We start from the raw sequence: 20,260 nt of genomic DNA, 5'->3' as shown, positions 1-20,260 counted from the left end.
GCCCAGATCCCAGGAAACAGAAGCAAGAGCACAGAGCTGCCTAGCAGGAGCCCCACCCCCCAGGCGCTGCTCCCCAGAGGGCTCAGTAAGGGGGTGCAGAGGGACCGTAGAGGTCTTTCCTTTGGTCCTGGGACAGGACTCTTGTGCTTTGTCCATATTCAGACCCTGGTTGCAGTCTGGGAGCCCCTCTGTGGCCATCCACAGACAGAGCACAGGCAGGAAAGCAATCAGAGCCTCACATACTGAGGTCTTTGTGGGTGTGTCCCAATAATACTCAAAAGATCAGAAAGCACCCCAAACCAGGCACAAGATGGGGAAATGAATTAACAGAAGAAAAAGGAACCTGACTATAGACAATTACTTTGGTTCCATGCAGGACCAAAATACACAATCTGAAGATGAGAAAGTCCAAGCTTCTGTATCTAAATCCTCCAAGAAATATAGAAGTTGGTCTCAGGCTATATTAGAGCTCAAAAAAGATTTTGAAAATAAAGTAAGGGAGGTAGAAGAAAAATTTGGAAGAGAAATGAGGAACATGAAAACCAAGTCAGCAGCTTTGTCAAGGAGATCCAAAAACAATGCTGAAGAAAACATACTAAAAACTAATTTAGGTCAAATGGAAAAAAAAAAAACAATTCAAAAAGTTATTGAGGAGAATGCTTTTTTTTTAGGTTTTTGCAAGGCAAATGGGGTTAAGTGGCTTGCACAAGGCCACACAGCTAGGTAATTATTAAGTGTCTGAGACCGGATTTGAACCCAGGTACTCCTGACTTCAGGGCCAGTGCTTTATCAATACACCACCTAGCTGCCCTGGAGAATGCTTTAAAAAGCATAATTTGCCAGATTGAAAAGGAGATAAGAAAGCTCTCTGAGGCAAACAAATCCTTCAGATATAGAATGGAGCTAAAGGAATCCAATGATTTTACAAGGAATCAAGACACAATAAATCAATATCAAAAGAATGAAAAACTAGAAGAAAACATGAAATATCTTATTGAAAAAAACAATGGATCTAGAAGCAGATCCAGAAGAAACAATTTAAAAATTATTGGGCTACATGAAAGTCATGATCACGAAAAGAATCTTGACTTCATTTTTAAAGAATTTCTATAGGAAAATTGCCCTGATATCCTAGAAACAGCAAAATAGAAATTGAGAGAATCCATCTACTGAAAGAAATCCAAAAAAATAACTCCCAGGAATATTATAACCAAGTTCTAGAACTCCCAAGTCAAAGAGAAAATATTACAACTAGCCAGAACAAAACAATTCAGATATCATGGAACTACAGTCAGAATTACACAGGACTTAGCAGCATCTACATTAAGGGCTCATAGGGCTTGGAATATAATATTCTGGAAGGCAAAAGAGCTTGGAATGTAACCAAGAATCCATGACCCAGCAAGACTGAACATCCTCTTCCAGGAGAAAAGACGGACTTTCAATGAACCAGGGGAATGTCAAATGTTCCTGTTGAAATGACCAGAGCTGAACAGAAAGTTTGATCTTTAAATACACAAGAAGGGTATTATGAGGGACTTAATGATGTTGAACTGTGTATATTCCTACATGGGAAGATGATATAGATAATAGTCATGTGAACCTTCTCATTTATTAGAGCAGTTTATAGTGGAGATACAGAAGAGACTTGAATCTGAAGGTATAATATATTTTTAAAATGGAGCCAATGACTGAAAGGGAAATGTACTGGGAGTAAGAGAAAGGAGAGGTAGACTAGACTAAGATATTTCATGTAAAAGAGTCAAGAAATAGCTTTTGCATTGGTATGGAAGCGGGGATGATGAGGGGGGTTGAGGGAGCCTTTATTCTCATTGCAAATGGCTCAGAAAGGAAACAACATATATTATATATATATATATATATATATATATATATATATATATATATACACATACACACAAACACACACTTAATAGGACAGACATCTAGAAGAAAAAGGAGAGAAAGAGTATGGGAGAAAGGGGACTAGGGAAGGGGGGGAAGTAGGGGATAGAGGAGAGGGTAGCTCATGAGAGAGGATAGTCAGATATTTTTCTTTTTTATTTTTTTGTAAGGGGTGGGATTGGATGACCTCTCCAGGACCATGGGGATGAGTGGGTTCTGGGAATGTTGGGTGTGTGGAATGTTGGCTTGGGGACTCTTGTCCCCAGGACCAGTGCTCTGTCTGCTTTGCCACTCAGCTGCCCCACAGCACACTTTTGATGAGGGACAAAGTGAAAGGAGAGAGAAAATATAATAATTGGTAGTGAGGAGGAATGGATGGAGGGAATGACAATCAGTAACATCAACTGTGGAAGTAACTTCTCTGTTGGACTTATGATAAAGAAGGTAATGTACTATGAGACAGAACTGATAGTATTGGAACAAAGACTGAAGCACATTTTTTCTATTTCTTTCATTTTATTTCTCATGAGATTTTTTATTTTTGTGAGGGGGAGGGGGATTATGTTTATTCTTGTTTTTTTTTTTTAGGTTTATTTTTTGCAAGGCAAACGGGGTTAAGTAGCTTGCCCAAGGCCACACAGCTAGGTAATTATTAAGTGTCTGAGACCGGATTTGAACCCAGGTACTCCTGACTCCCTGGTCGGTGCTTTATCCACTGTGCCACCTAGCCACCCCTGATTATGTTTATTCTTACAAGACTATTTTAGTAATGTATAAATAAAAAAGTAATTAATAAAAAATAAATTAAAAATATAAAGTCATTTTATGGTCAAAAGATATGGAAAGGCAACTCTTAGATGAAGAAATTCAAGCTATTATAGTCATTTGAAAAATCGTTCTAAATCGTAATTGATTAGAGAAATGCAAATTAAAACAACTCTGAGGTGTCACCTCACACCTCTCAGACTGACCAATATGACTAAAAAGGAAATTGGTCAATGTTGGAAAGGATGTGGGAAAACTGGGGCACTAATGTATTGTTGGTGGAATTGTGAACTCATCCAACCTTTCTGAGAGCAGTCTGGAATTATGCCCAAAGGACAATAAAATTGGATATACCTTTTGATCCAGAAATACCACAACTAGATCTGTATCCCAAAGGGATCATGAAAACAATAAAAAACCAACATGTACAAAAATTTTCATAGCAACTCTTCTTGTAGTGGCAAAGAATTAGAATTGAGGCAATGTCCATCAATTGGGGAATGACTGAACAAGTTTTGGTATTTGAATGGGATGGAGTACTATTGTTCAATAAGAAATCATGAGGGACAGGACTTCAGAAAAACCTGGAAAAAATTTACAAACTGATGCTGAGTGAAATAAGCAGAACCAGAAGAACATTCCTTAGACACACTATGAACATTAGGTGATGATCAACTATGATGGATTTGTTCATTTCAGCAGCATAATAATCAAAGACAATTTTAAAAGACTTTGATGGAAAATATCATCCATATCCAGAGAAGGAACTGTGGAATATAAATGCAACCCAAAGTTTACTGTCTTCAATTTTTAAAAAGTGTTTAATTGTATTATGCATTTTTTCTCTCTAATGTTTCTTTTTTCTTCCATTAGAATTTGATTCTTTTTTCACAACATGATTAGTATGGATCTATGTTTAGCATAATTACATATGTATAGTCTATATTAGATTGCTTTCAGTCAGTGGAGGAGAGAGGGAAGGGGGGGAGGGAGAAAAATGTAAAACTCAAAACTTGGCAAAAAAAATGATTGATGAAAACTACCCTTGCATGTTGCAGGAAAAACAAATAAATAAAAATGTTTAAAAAATTAAAAAATAATAATATTTGAAATATGCTTAATGCTACATTAAGACTACAGCACTGTATAATCAATTGTCGGCTCCTCTTGATTTTATCTATCACATGTATCTCTTTCTTTCTTTGTTTCTTTCTGTTTCTTCCTTCTTTCCTTCCTTGTTGTCTCTCCTCTCAATTCTTTATAATTTTTAAATTTCATTTTTCCAGTAACACATAAAAACATTTTTATCATTTGTTTTTTAAAATTTTTTGAATTACATATTCTCTCCCTTCCTCCTTCAAGTAATATATATATATATATATGCTTGGAATCATGTAATACAAAGTTTCATGTTAGCCATGTTCCAAAAGAAAATGTAGCCACCCCCCCCCCCAAGAAAAATAAAGAAAATATAAAAGTAGTCTGTTTTGGTTTCAGATACTGTCAGTTCTTTCTTTGGTGATGGATAGCATTTTTCATCATGAGTCTTTCTGTAATACTTTTTTTATTAGATAAATATAGTTTAATATCTAATCCATGGATAAAGTAAATAATGTGAATAAAACTATATCACGAATGAAAGAATATTGATTCAAAATTTTAAATAAAATCCTGGAAAAATATTGCAATTTATTATTATTAATAATTTTACTATTATATAAAACTTCTAATTTGATGTTTATTTTAACTTTTGTTCTGAACATTTAAACTCTGCTGGTAGAGAACTTATTTGGAAATGGCTGATGTTTCAATAACAAAACATTTCTTATCAAGATATAGTAGTTTTAATTTTAATATATTGGGTAATATTCACCACATCTAGCCTCTTTCTACTATTTTATTGAAGAAAGGTTTGAGGGGATCATAAATTTCGAATTGGAACCTGTGAATTCATTGGCTTCTTTTTTCATTTTCTTTTTTGCTCTTTTCCTCTCTGCCCGCCTTCACTTTGAATTCACCAAGTATCAAGGAATATCAACAAATCTATTTTTATTTTTTATTTTAATATTTATTCTCTTTTTGTACAAATAATGTTTTTTATACATTAATAAAATATTCTTAAGAGTAAACAGAATACCCCCTTCCCCCACAAAATATAGACTGGCTTGAATGATAAAGAGGAGAGAAAAAAATTAAAATTAAAAAATAATAGTAATAATTGTAGGTATGGCCAGGTGGCGCAATGGACGGAGCCCCAGCCCTGGAGTCAGGAGCACTTGAGCCCATATCCGTGGGTGATTGTTGGGAATATCAACAAATCTAAACTTGATTTAGATGATCTTTTCAAATTCTACTTTGAATTTCTTTACATTTTATGAATTCAACAGATATTGGACTATAAGGTGCCATTATCTTTAGGCTGAACTCTTTTCCTGTGCCCATTTCCTGTGTCCATGGACATGCCTTATTGTCTTATGTAACAATGTATATTATTGATTATAGATGTGTGATGCAGGCACACATACCATGTTTATCTATCAATTTTTTTGAGAAGAATCTGTGAATCAACATTCTTCATTGATCTAAGAATTGCTTAACACATAATACCTTTAGTCTCGCAAGTCAGATTTAAAGGATAGCCCTCCTTGCTCCAGATTATTAGGAAAAAAATGAGTTCTTTAAAAAATACAAGAAAGCCATGGTAAAGAGGCCTAGGGGGAATAGTGACTAGAATTGGGAGATGACTGGGAAAAAACATAGCAGAAGGGCAAGTAAAGAAAGGGATTATGGTATTCTTAGTGTTAAATAATAGAAATGAATGCCTTTCTGAAGAAGAAGAAACTGGCACTTCTGAGGATATGACAACATGAATCCACAGGTGTCATTGTATGAGAGATCATCCAGTCAGGTAAAGGGGGAGGGTGGTGGTGAAGGCAAGTGTTTTATCTTACATTAATAATACTGAAAATGCCTGCCTATTTGGGAGGAGGAATTTTTGGGCTGTTGGCTGGCATAGTTCATACAGGACTAGCATTGTAGAAAGGGAGACCTAAATTTGAATACTGCTTCTAATTAGTAGTTGTGGGGCTATAAACAAGTCACTAATCTATCTCAGACTTATCTATAAAATGAAGATCATCTACCTTACAGACTTATTATTAGATTTAATAACATAACTTAAGAAAAGTCCTTCACTTATTTTGTTTGTTTGGGGTTTTTTTTTTGTTTCTTTTAGTTTTTGCTAGGAAATGGGGTTAAGTGGCTTGCCCAAGGCCACACAGCTAGGTAATTATTAAGTGTCTGAGACTGGATTTGAACTCAGGTACTCCTGACTCCAGGGCTGGTGCTCTATCCACTGCGCCACCTAGCTGCCCCTCCTTTACTTATTTTGAAGCACTTATATAAATGTCAACTTTCATTATTTCCTTTTAATGTAAAAGTTATGAGTTTTTGAATCTGAATGCTTTAAAATTATAATGGCCAAAGAAAAGGTGATGATATAAAACTCTTCCTTCTTTGCAGAAATGGGGAATTATGAGTATGGAAGAATGAAAATAATGGAAGATTTAATAAATGTGTTGATTAGTTTTGCCAAACTGTTTTTCCTCTCATTTATTTTTCATCATACGAGATAACTATGAGTTAGGAAATGTAGATGCTGTACAAAAGAAAAGATAAAGTTGATTTTTTAAGAAAAAGAATAAACTGCTTTCATTCACTAATGGCCTATAATGATGATAGTATCTTCCTTATATAATAAACTTTGGCAATAAATATGTAAATAGCACTGAGAGTGATTTTTGCCAATTGCTCTTCCTGGAGACCTTAGCTAACATTTATTATTATAAATGTCCACATATATATGGTTCTTCTTTTTCCATGTTTCTATAGGACAGTGTGCTTTGCAGCAATTGAATAACATGTACTAAGTGAAATTCTTTGATGAAAGATTTTATTGGAATTCATAATTATTATTATTATTATTGTATTGAGACGAGCTGAAATTGGAAAAAGATCCTCGGTATATTCTCCACAGGGAACAATTGGACCATGGCAGGGACCTAGATTAAGCAGTCTGTTTAAATTTTTCTATCCTATTTCTCCAATTTTGATGATTCCATTATAGAAATAAATGACTGGCAAAGAAACAATTTGACACAATTCCCGTGCCATTGTTTATACAGCAATTCATTTCATTTGGGGTGGTCCTCTTTTTGCTGTTCCAGCAAACCCATTTTTATTCTTTCACTGTTTTTGTTGGTACAAGCCAAGGAAGAGATGCCATCTGAGGAGAAGTTATTTTAGGTCTTAATCGACAGAATACAGCACGGATGGGAAAAGGGAAAATGAAATCAAGCACGTCTTCCCAAGAAGGAAATGCTGGAGACAAAAATGCTTCATCTAATCTGGGTGATGATGAGGAACTAATTTGCCAAATAGTTGTCCCCATTTCCAGTCTGTGAGGTTTGGGGGAAGTCTGCTGAAGTTGCCTTCTCCTTGATGTATGGCCAAAGCCTTCTGTTCTTTCACTATGGAGGTGTTGACTCATCTGCATGTATTTTTTTTCTTTCTAGTTCATATACCATTGGTGGGGCAGTGGGCATGTTGTATGATTGGTCATGTGTGATACAGAGCCATAATCTTGAATTCTGATTTCCTGGAGGAAAATTTATTGAGAATTGATGGGGAGATAGTAATTCACAATGCTCAAGAAGAATCACATTGGGAGACCTGAGGAACTTCAGAGTGTCTCTCCATAGTCTCCTATATGTCTCATGATCTTGAAACCCTAGCCATATGATGGAGATGAAGGTGGAAGATGATGTAAGGTAGCAATTTGGAAAGTACAGTGGGAGGAGACAGTTGATCCTGGAAAAAAAGCACCAGGAGACTTTGGAAGTTTCTGGTCAAAAGCAGTTGTTCTGGGGTCACAAAACTGGTAGAGGACTATGAGACTCAGGAGCAGAGAAGAAATATGTCCCCTTCCCCCAACTTATGTCAACTATATTCAGATCCCTGGAGAGGATTTCTGAACACCATGACCCAGTTCTGTCTCTGGTAATGCCAGACACAAGACAGAGCTGTGTGTATGGGGATAGCTTTTGTTCTCTGAAATGTCTACCTCATGTTGATGGCAAAAAATAAGTTAAAGATCCTTATAAGAATTAGAATGACCTCTTCTCCCAAACATTTTTCTTCCTCAATACCCACCCACTTATTATCTTCCCCCCTTCAGAAACTTTCACTGTATTTTTTTCTATTTCAACTATCAATAGTTTGATTTCCATTTATTCTTTTTAATGTGCAAAGTAAATGCAAAGTAGACTCTTTCTAATTTCTCATTAATTATCCTGTTCAGAGAGGTCTTGAATCTACTCAATAAAAATGCAGAATTTGTATCCGGTAAAGATTTTCCATAAACTCATTTCAGGACATTTTTTTGGTAGATACAATAATCACTGAGAAATGGATTTTGGGATAAGGCAAAACAGAAGGGAGCCAATTTTAAAATTTGTTTTTAATACAGGAGAAGAGTGATAGGAAAAAAGGCATGGGATATGGGAAGACTAGTTGAAAGTGTTCTCATATTGAAGTTTGGTCTTTCTTCTGTTCTATGAGAAGCTATGTGATCCAGGGAAAAGTAGCTGATTTTAGAGTCAGAAGACCTAAGTTTGAGTCCTGCCTCTTTTTTTATTTGAATGTCTTTTAGACAAGTCACCTAAAGGCTGTAGATCTCAGTTTCCTCATCCCCAGCCTAGGATCGTGCCATCCTAGTTTCCCTATCTCAGTGCATTAGAACTTTCTGCACTGCTAATTCTTTATCTGAGTCACAAAAAATGATTTTGTTTTAAATGGGAAAAAGGGTAAATTTCTTGGTAAATGTATTTAGGATGAAATTATTGTTGCATCTTATACATAGTATATACAGAAGTTGCCTAATATCTCTTAGTATCAGAAGATCATCAGTGGGTGAAGTAAAAAAGACTTTAAGGGCCAGGAAGTTCAGCCCTGCCCCCTCCTAATTTTTGTAGTTGAATAAAAGCCAAAGCACAGAGAATTTAAGTGTCTTCTAACAAGTTAGTGATTTCAAGTCCATATTCCTATCCTTTATACTATATTTTTGCTAAATTGAATTGAATTTTGGAGAGACAGTCTAGAATAATGTAAAAAAATACTATACCATTTACTAGCTTTTTTTGACCCTGAAAGGTTTACTTAATCAGCTTCCAACTATAAGGAAGATGTAAAATGGGGGTAATAATACATTAATTGGGGGGATGTTATTTATATATATTTATATTATTTATATATATATTTATATATTATATTATTTATATATTTATATATAAATATATATTTATATATAAATTCATTTGATGGAATTATAATGTGTAATGTGTTCAAACTAAGTATAATATCTAGAGTAAAATTAAACTGAGAGTGCATTTGAGCAATCAGACACTAAAATCAGATAGAGATACTGAAAGGTATCCCTTCTAGGAGATATCCTCTTTGTGGAATAGAACCTCTGGCAGCAGAGAAAAGAGCTAGCTGCTAATTTAAGAGAAAGCTAGCTCTGGCAATTTAAGAATCAAGTGGTGAAGAAGAGTAAAAACTGGGAACCCGGTTGAGTAAGTTACCTAGCATAGATGCTGCTCCAGAGGGGAAACTGAGTGAAGAATTTAATAACAGGCTAAGAAAATGACAGATTACTTAAAGAAACAAGCAAACAAACATTTATGGCTTTATAGTTGTCAGATTTGGGAGAATGAAGGGATAATGGCCAAATTCCAGCTGTCTCATATTCCTTACATCTCTTTTTATGCTCATTGACAATTAAGATAAACCCACTTCAAGCATTAGGGATTATTGAACAACTTTATAGAGAGTAACTTTGTTTGATTTGACACCCTTCCAGTGACTCCTGACTATTGGGAAGTCAAAGGATTCTTATCATTCTTATTTCGACTGTAGATCCAAGATGACCATTTTTCCTGTTGCTTTTCCAAACTATTCATCTATGATTTTACATATTAAGACTTTCTTGCCAAATTAACTCCTAATTATATTTTGTCTCCCTGTGGTCACAGCATGGTCCCTGTGTGCTAGTTCTATACTGTAAGGGAACTAGGCTGTACTTGAACCTGGGTTCTTGTTTTCTCCCTTAGAAAATGGTCTCTCTCCTACCAAACTACCCTTCTCCCCTCTCCCACCAAGTGAGCAACCATCTTGCTGCCAGGGAGCTTAATATAGAGGAACCAATGCATCTGAAGCAAAGGTAGAAATTACTTTCTTTTTTTCTTTTTATGTAGTATTTTATTTTTTTCCCCAGTTACATTTAAAAATAGTTTTTAATATTCATTTTTAAAAACTTTGAATTCCAAATTCTTTCCCTTCCTACTTTCCCTCATTGTGAAGACAAACAATTCTAAATAATTTATACATCTGTAGTCATACAAAACATTTCCATTGTAGTCATGTTGTGAAAGAGATATAGGTCTGGGCAACTAGTGAATTGAAATCTGGCCCTGGAGTCAGGAAGATCTGAGTTCAAATCCAGTCTCAGATACTTGATACTTACTAGCTGTGTGACCTTGGGCAAGTCATTTAGCACCATTTCCTTGCAATCCCTCCAAAGAAAGAAATATTGTTAGAAAAAACCCTTTGTAAATTAAAAACTAAAGTAAAAAGTAGGTATGCTTCTATTTATATTCAGATACCATCCATTTTTTCTCTGGGGATGGATAGCATTTTTCATCAAGTCTTTCAGAGTTGTCTTGGATCATTGTAGAGTTGGCAATAGCTAATTCATTCACAGCTGATCATCCTACAATATTGTTGTTACTTTGCACACAGTACATTTCACTTTGTACTAGCTCATGTGAGTCTTTCTGGATTTTTTTCATGAACATCGTGCTCCTCATTAGAAATCTCTCGTGCTTCTTCAGATTTCTAACTTACTTTGAAACACTGCTCTATGGTTCGTATCTACAAGAAGACTTTCTTGATCCTTGAACACCTGTTGGTGTCCTCTTCATCCTGAAATTACTTTGTATATACTTGGTATTTGCTTACCTGTGCACATCAATCAATCACTAACTCTACACTATTTTAGGTATTATATTGTATATCCCAATAAACTTGAGAAGAACGGCACTTTTTATCTTGGTATCTCTTGAAACTTGCACTTAGTGGGAAATTACTTGGTAGGAAATTTATTGAATTGAATTAAAGTTCAAAGGAAAAGTCAGAAAATTGTAAAGACATGCCAATGTAAAGATCTTTTAGAATAATGGATTCTCAAGACTCATGTTCTTCCCATTGAGTCAGGTCAGTAAAGCAGAAAGAGGGGATATACTTTCTCAGGACCAGCAAACTTTAAAGAGTTTGGGTCTGCTTAGAAACTAAGAATTCCAACTTTGCAAATTGGGCAAGAAATAGTTTGGATTGGGTTGACTGCATGGCAGGATTTGAAATGAATTTTAGAATTCCAAGTAAGACCATTTCCAAAATGGCCTTCAACCAGTTTTGTGTTTTATACTTGACTATGGGTATCTGTTTTGTAGAAGTAATGAAGAGAAGAGACTTTTTTAGGGCTGTATACTCCGGGAAGAAGACTGGATACACAAATTCTTGAGGTTGGAAAAGTTCAAGTTAGTGTCCTACATGACATTTCTTCCCTCCCCCTCTCCATTACACTCTTCTTTCCCTTTCTCCCCCCCCCCCATTTTATATCTACCAAAGAAAGGATAGATTAAGTAAACTAAATATAAGTGTAAAGGGAGATCCTGTCCTCCAGGATTCAAACTTTAGAAAGAATGTTTGAACTATTTAAGAAGGCAAACTTTCTAAACACCCTTAAGCAGTGTGAGTAATAGTCATTTTTACCCAAACCATTACTATGCTAATTACAAATTACTCTTAATCTAGAAAGCTATTGTCCCCTGGGACCTGGGATTAACTTCATTTGGCTAATTTAGTCCTAGTTACTATCTGCAACTCAATGATAAAAATGGAATTTATTTAAATACCTAATAATTGAGATTTTTTTCCTTGAGGTCTGCCTGCTTTTAGTCACTGTCTCACTACTCTTTCTCTTGCATCTGAATTCATAAGGTTAATTCTTTATATTAGAAAGAATAACACTGAAATAACTTTAAGAGGATCTGCAAACATTTTAATCTATCTTTGATTTTATTTTGGACTATCCTTTTCACACTTATGGAATTTCCAGCAGCTCTGACTATTAGGAACCTAAAGAAGTAGAATGTTACTGTTTCAGCCAGAATTTCAATTAATATTAATAGGCATACTTTCTTGAAACTTAATTAATTTTAGATCCAATCTAATTTATTTTTGGGTCTTGGACCTGTGGGCTTCACTAATTTTTATGGATGATTTTTCTCAAGGACACTGCCATCTTTCAACTAATTCAAGTTTGAGATATTATTTTCTATTCTTCACTCTCCCTCACCCCACATACTCCATATTTGTTCTTTCTACCTCTACATAAATCCTTTCCACTCACAAAAGCTCTATTTCTTGTTCAGATCCACATATTTCTTTCCTGAACTATGAAAAGGATCTCTTAATTAGTTTCCCTGCCCTAATTCACTCCAATTCATGATCTACTTAGCTGCAAAGAGATTTTCCCAAGACACATTTTTGATCATGGAAGAATCCTACTCAATAAATTCCAGTTATTCCTTATCTCTAAAAGCAAATATAAAGTCCCCCAAAATAATGGAAGCCAAGTGACACCTTAGTGGAGAGAGGGCAAGGTCTAGAAATGAGTCTTGTTTTCAAATTTGACCTTAGATATTTACTAGTTGGATGACCCTGAGCAAGTATTTAACTCTGTTTGTCTCAGTTTCCTCATTTGTGAATGAGAAAGAGAAGGAAATGACAAACTATAAAGGCATTTTTGACAAGAAAATTCCAACATGAACATCAATAATACAACAAAAGAGTTTAAAATGTTAAATGTTAAAATGTTAAAACCCCTTCACAACTTAGCTTTTACCTTCCTTTCCCTCCTTATTGCACATTGCTCCCCTTCACATGGTTTATTGTCCAACCAAATTGGTCCTCTTGCTGTTCCTCATTCAAGGCACTGTATCTTCTATCTCTTCTCTTCCTGCATTTCTTAGACCATGGTTCCATTTCAGCATTACACTTCGTACTCATTTCTTTTTTTTTTTAGGCTTTTGCAAGGCAAATGGGGTTAAGTGGCTTGCCGAAGGCCACATGGCTAGGTAATTATTAAATGTCTGAGACCGGATTTGAACCCAGGTACTCCTGACTCCAGGGCTGGTGCTTTATCCACTATGCCACCTAGCCGCCCCCATTTCTTTTTTTTAAAACCCCTCATCTTCTTTAGGGCTTAGTTCAAAGATCACCTTCTGCATGATTCTATTTCAGAGGTCCACCTTGCCAGTACCTCTCACCCTTCATTAACTTGAATATATTTTGTATAGATTTTATACAGATCTATATGTGAACCTATAGTTTCTTTTAATAGAAAACAAACTTCTGAAGGAACCATTCATTTTTTCTTTATATCTCCAATATTTAGCATTGTGTTTGGCTATTAGAAGATCTTCCTTAAACACTCCAGACACCCCAGAAAATGTTTAACAAATGCTTCTTGGTAGATTGATTGGTAACTTATATTTATTTGATTGGTAATACAGAGTATGTCTGAATTTTCTAGTATTAATGGGTTTTAATCTTAGTATGGTGAATTATTAAAAAAATTATTGTTGATTAAAAATTGTGTTCAAGAATTTTTCCTTTCCCTACCAGAAGAAGCTTAGGTAACGTCTAAGAATAAGCACAATGTGAAATAGGACAAGTTAGGATAAAACTCAAAGTAGGATCATTTAAAGGGAATGGGGAAAGTACATCCTGCCAAGAACCTGGAATAAGTATTTCATTCCAAATGGGCATCCAAGGAAGAGAGGGAGACATTTTGTCTTATGTAATCAACCTCCATTTTATGATGAAAGAGAACTTAATGGTAGAAACAATTTTTTTTTCTGAAACTAACATCAAAGAGGAATTGATTTTTTGGATCCCAGCAGAAGGAACATTGCACTAAAGAATGAACAATAACTTTCTCTGTGCTTTTCTGAAAGTCACAGAAATGCTGTGTGTGTTTTGAACTTAACTTCTATGAAGGCTAAAGGCTACACATCAAGTTGTACATCTATGTGATATTTCTTTTAAAGTTAAGATAAAAGATCAAAGTATTTCTCAGTCTGTCTTTTCTTTCTAATAATACTGGGAGGTAACTTGGAGGAAGTATAGGGACAAATGGAGGTGGAGAGGCAGTGTATTCAGTTGGCTTTCCTTCCCAAATTGAATTTATCAAAGGCTAGCATTATTGAGCCACATTTTTAAAAAAAAATCCATATTTCTGATGCTAGTTTATGTTGCTGGATAAAATGCATCATGCTCATTGTGCACATGAGGGGGGTCCAAAGTTTTCTTTCAGTTATGAATAACGTTTAATAAATAAGGGACCACCATCCTTCCAGTCACTCAGGTTTGACATCTTGCCTCACTCTCACTCCTTTCTCATATCCATCATCAACAAATCTTGTTTCTCCTTCTACAGTCTCTCTCATATATCCCAGTTTCTTTCCTCTGTCATATCCTAATTTCTTATTTTTTCAGTCTCTTCAAATCCTATGACCATTCCTTTTTACTTCAGCTATACACAGAAATAGCCGTAGCCTTGGTCTTGTCATCAGGCACATGGTTCACTTCCATTTTTATGAATTCCAAAATTCCTTACTCTGACAATCATTTTTGTTATTTCATCTTTCCCAAGACTTATTCCTGTACTGTGTCTTCATCACGTTCTCTCTCTGTCCTCTAACCTTCTATTCTTCTCTATCCGTTATCCCATGTGCTGGCTATACTCTCCTTCCTTTCAGTATCTTTCTCTTGATGAACAGTTCAACATTTCACTATGCACTAGTCCTGAATCTCTTGTCCCATCAAGCATGTCTTACCAGACATACAAGCCATCTTCCTCTTTCATTTCTATTCACATATTGCTAAGTGGAGTTGGAGAAAACCATGAAATCATATCAATTGAATGTACATTTGTACATTGTGTTGTACATTATACAATTGTAGCAACAATTTAAGTTGTTAAATATGATCTCAGCAAGTCAATTCTTATACCACTCTCAAATGAACTGGTTATTCCATTCCACTATGTAGTTCTTTCAAACTTGATTATTTTTTCACAAATTTCTCTCCCTCTTTCTAACAGCTGAAGACCTAGCTTCATGCTTTTCTGAAAAAAAATTGAGACAGTTTACCCAGAGGTTCATCTTCTGTCCTCTTTTTTTCATTTCACATCACTCAATCACAGTAATTTTCTTTCATTATCCCTCCTCCAGTTTAGTTTCACATGAACAGTTTTCCTTTTTCCTTACTAAGAAAAATGCCTCAACATGTACATTTCTTTTATTCCATTCCAACTTTTCGAGCAGATTATCTCCTTTATCATCCCCTTTTCCCTCTCCAATATTTAATTTGTTTCTATTTGTTCTTATCTGATGTCAACAAGCATGTTCATGTTTTCTCTATTCTTAAAAAACTTCTACTCATGCTCTACTCTCCTGTTGAACTAATTTCCACTCTCTCTCTTCTTCTTGGTGACTATTCTTGAAGAAACTATCCACATTAGATGCTTTCATCTCCCCTCTCTTCTAAATTTGACTTCATTCATCCAAAAATGTTCTCTTTAACGTTAACAGTGTCTCTTAATAGCCAAGTCTAATAGTCTTTTCTCAGTTTTCATCCTTCAGTTTTCTAGAATTTGGTACTGTTGATCACCCTCTTTTCCTGGATGCTTTTGAACTTAGTTTTTGTCACTCTGTGCTCCCTTGGGTCTCTTCCTATCTCTCTGATCATTCCTCACTTTCTTTTACTGGTTTTTCATTGATGGAAAGTTCAAATATCATAGGTGTCCCTTAATGATCTTTTCTCTTCATTTTTCTCCTTTTCTTCTATACTCTTTTCCTTGGTGATCTCATCAGTTCCCATGAGTTCAATTACTGTCCTATGCAGATTATTTCCAGATGTATATGTCAGTCCAGATTCTTCTCCTCAGTCATAGTCTTGAATCACCAACTGCCTATCAGTTATCTCCAACAGAATATTGCATAGATTTCAAACTCCTCATGTCCAAAACAAAACTCATTATCTTTCTCCCCCAAACAACATCTCTTTCCAATTTCCCTATTACTTTTTAGGGAGCACAATTCTCCCAGTCACCCAATCTTTGTGATTCTGTGAAAGCACCTACTTCCTTCATATATGAGATTACCTTTCATTTACTTATACATATTTTCTATGCACCTAGTTATTTATATGTTGTCTTATCAACTGACTGATTTATCTACTGGTAGGAGCTAGCTATAAATTAACCCCCTACATCCTAAGGTAAATTCACTTATTAAGTGAAATTATGACATACTCTTTATGTTTTGGTAAACTATCTGCCTAATTGATTGATTTTCATTTGCATAATCAATCTATCCTTGAGATACAGAGTTTGGGGAGTTGATAGAGAACTGTCTTTGAGGTCAGGAATATCTGGGTTTAAGTCTTATTACATACGCATGCTTGTTGGATAATCATGGGCAAGTTTTAAGTTAGCATTCCCCTTGAAACTCTCCAAGGCTCTGTGTTTCAGTGCCGATGATGCTCTGAGTTGATGAGACATTTTCTAAATCCTGAGAGTTTCTCATACCATTATCACCAACCCCAAATCACAACTCCCAACAAAAAGATGGCCAGTATTTATCAAACATTTACAATTTGCCATGTATTTTTAGGTGCTGGAGACACACAAAAACAGTATAAAACAGTCCCTTTCATTAAGGAGCTCACATTCTATTAGGCATAATTGATGCTGACCTGCTCCTTTTTGAACATCAAATACTCACAGATCTGCATGCTTCCCAAATTATTCATGTCTAGGGAAATAAAACTACGTCACCAGCCTAATGAAGATTGCTTGTCTTTCTATCTGTTAACAGGAGAGCATATAATTCAAATATGAACCTTTCTCTATGCTTTCAAAAAGATGAAAATAAAAGGATGCGAGGAATCTTAAGCACACAAGTGGCTTGGTACAGTGGTAAGAGCACTGGTTTTGGAAACAGGACCTGGGTTCAAATGTTGCCTCTGATATCACTCTTCTGGTGACCTTGGGCAAGTCAGTGAATCTCCTTAAGACTCAGTTTCCTTATCTGTCAAATTAGGGAATTGACCTATATGGTTCTAAGGTTTTTTCCCTTGTTCTAGACCTATGAACACATGAAAGTCAGTTAACCTCTTATATAAGACCAGATTGCATATGGAATAGGTAGCTAGGTGGCACAGCAGATAGAGGACAGGCTTGGAGTCTGGAAGACTCATCTTCCTGAGCTCAGATCTGGTCTTAGACACTTACTAAAATGTGTGACCTTGGACAAGTCACTTAACCTTATTTTCTTCAGTTTTTTTCTTCCACTAAAATGAGCTAAAGATGAAAATGGCAAATTACTTTGCCAAGAAATTCCCCAAAGGGATTTCAGTGAGTTGGACACACTTTGAAAAAATGAAACAACATATGAACTGAGCCTATTACTTCTAAATTTGGTTTTAGAAGTATTGAGAGTTTTATTTTTAAAAATAAGTTTTATTTTTAATAAAAAACTACTTTCCTTTTCCTTTTTCCTTTCATTAAAGAGCAAAACCATAGTAACAAATATAAACAAAACTGCTCTGTCCAAAATGTAGATATTTATTTGAATACCCTGGGTAGACTACAGGACCACAGGAGCTACAGAAGTCATTGAAACCTTAGGAGCTGGGTCAAGCTCAGCCACTTTTGCTCACTGGATCAGCAATCATATATTTAGAACTAGAATGGATTGTAGAAGTCATCTAGTTCAATTCTCTGATTTTCCAAATGTAGAAATAGAGTTCTTGAGAGCCTAATTGATTTTCATGGGCTCATAGCTCTACAACAAGAAAAAACCTTGGAACCATCTATGTCAACTCCCTCACTGGACAGATGAGGAAACTGAGAATTAAGGAGATTCAATGACCTGCCCAAGGTCACCTAGATAGTGAGTATCAGAGACAGCATTTGAACCCAGGCCCCCTGTCTCCAAACCAGTGTTTTTACCACTGTACCAAGCTACTCCTGTGCCTAAGATTCCATAAAAAAATGACAGAACTAAATTTTTTGTTTTGTTTTGTTTTTTAGGTTTTTGCAAGGCAAATGAGGTTAAGTGATTTACCCAAGGCCACACAGCTAGGTAATTATTAAATGTCTGAGGTCGGATTTGAACTCAACTCCAGGGCCAGTGCTCTATCCACTGCATCACCTAGCCGCCTCAGAACTAAGTTTTGAAATCAGATTTTCTGATCTAAATCAAGTATTTTTTCCCCATTGTGTCATAATGCCTGCTTTCTATGGAATTTGAGGCTAATGGGATATCAATAAAAGCTAGAGATAGTCAAGATTCCTTCTCTAACATAATCTGTGGTGGAATAAAACATACTATTTAATAAATCAAATAGTTACCCCCCCCAATAAAGTATGAGTCATTTGAAATGTAGCAGTAAAATTGAATAAATTATATATGCTCGAAGCAGGACAAATGATATCATGAAATGATTAGGAAAGAAGGTGGATTAGTCAAGTAGTAAAAATGAGGAATAATGGAAAGTTTGTGACTCCAAATAGAACAAGAGCAAGACCTTCTTCTGCTCTTCCCTCGCTTCCAACCTAGAAGGCACATCCATCAATGAAGACTTGGTGTATTCTTTATTGAGGATTTATGGGAAGACACAAGCAAGAGATTCACAGAATGCGAAAACATGTATAGGTTGCAATTCTCATGATTGGAGAGGGCAATGATGAAATCATGGATCCACTAAAGTAATAAAATAACAAAGTATTTATTTTTATGTATGTTTATGTTCAAAATAAACCTACATAGGTTTGTTGCTTGAAGCATAGAAATATCCTGCCTTCATGTGTACCTAAAATGTTAAATTATTGTATATATATACATATATATATATAGTGTGTATTAGTATCATTTCATATTTTATATGAATGTCCTTGTCAGAAATAATGTATTCCATAGGTGTCTTTTTTCCTAAAGTGAAAACTTAATGCAGGATAAAATATAGATTGATTAAATTCTTTATGGCGACTTGAGATCGTCAATGGGAGACTCTTGGGAGGAAAAACATGAAGTACTATTGACATTGTCTTTGATTTCTTGATGATATAGCCCTTTGTAATCTTTTGACCTCTCTGTCTTTGTACAAAATACACTTATATAGTATGTAAAGTCAATAGATTTCAAGTTAAATAGAAAAGCCTTGGATATCTCCCTCTGACATAGTAGATTTTCCTTCCCTATTGGGTTTACCAAAATGCCTGATGATTCTGAATGTTAAGAAGAAAACAGGTTATCTTCACAGAGGTGAAATTTATCACCTTTGGGGCTATTGATTTTGTGCATTGACTTTTGTCCTTGGTTATCTCACTTTAATTAATGTGCCATTTCATTGGCAGATAGGAAGCTCTCTGGACTCCCATCAATAAAATTCATGCTGTATTATAGAGCTTTCTTTTTGCCCTTTGAAATTATTCCAGTAAAAAGTTCATCTGAATAAGATCATCTTTGACTGAGTCCAAGAAAATTAACTAATATGAATAACAGGCATTGGTTACCTTTGTGGGTAATATAAAGGGAAGCAGGACACTTTTCACCCCTTCTCCTTTAGAATGAATTTTATACTACCATCTAGAGTCTTGGCCACATCTTTTGCCAATAAATTATTATATAAGTAGAAGATACTTGCCAAATATGCATTATAAAAAATGAGCCAATGGAGGTGTCCATTTCTCGTTGCTTTGGTAAACTCTTTCTTCCTAATTCATGGGGGCACATGCTTGAGAGGGAATATGATTCAGGCTCTAAATAGGACCACCTAGGGCAGAGTGGAAAGGAAACTGGGATGCTTAGATGCTTAGAAGACCTATAGAGTAGCTTAACCAGCTCCAGGGAGGCATGTGTACTGAAGCATTGATCCCAGAACAGAAATGGGACAGAGACAACACTAGACATCAATATAAGAAAGAAGCACGTGGACTAGAAAGCAACCCATACCTCTTTCTTCATTGGTCCTGGGAGCTATTTGAATTATATCAGTCTAGGGGAAAGGAGGGACCTTTCTTTTTTAAAATTCTTTTTGAATGTAAGAAATAGAACAAGCATATTTATAATATGGTAGAATAGAAAAAAGATGCTTGCACATGAAACTGCAAATATAAACAACTTACTATTCCTTTTCAATATAAAATATAGTTATCATGTGACTTTCTTTTTTCCTCTTTTTCCTTCCTCTTCCAATCTGGAGATGGCTATCGTTAGACACAATATGTATGTTTATAAACATGTATATGCAAAACTATTCTATACATACTTCTGTTTATCAGTTCTTTCTCTGGATGGATAGTTTCCTTCCTTCATAGGTCCTTTGAAGTTAGTTTGTG

The sequence above is a fragment of the Macrotis lagotis genome, chromosome 7 (assembly GCF_037893015.1).
Source record: "Macrotis lagotis isolate mMagLag1 chromosome 7, bilby.v1.9.chrom.fasta, whole genome shotgun sequence".
Classification (NCBI taxonomy): domain Eukaryota; kingdom Metazoa; phylum Chordata; class Mammalia; order Peramelemorphia; family Peramelidae; genus Macrotis; species Macrotis lagotis.
Note: the sequence above shows the minus strand (reverse complement) of the source record.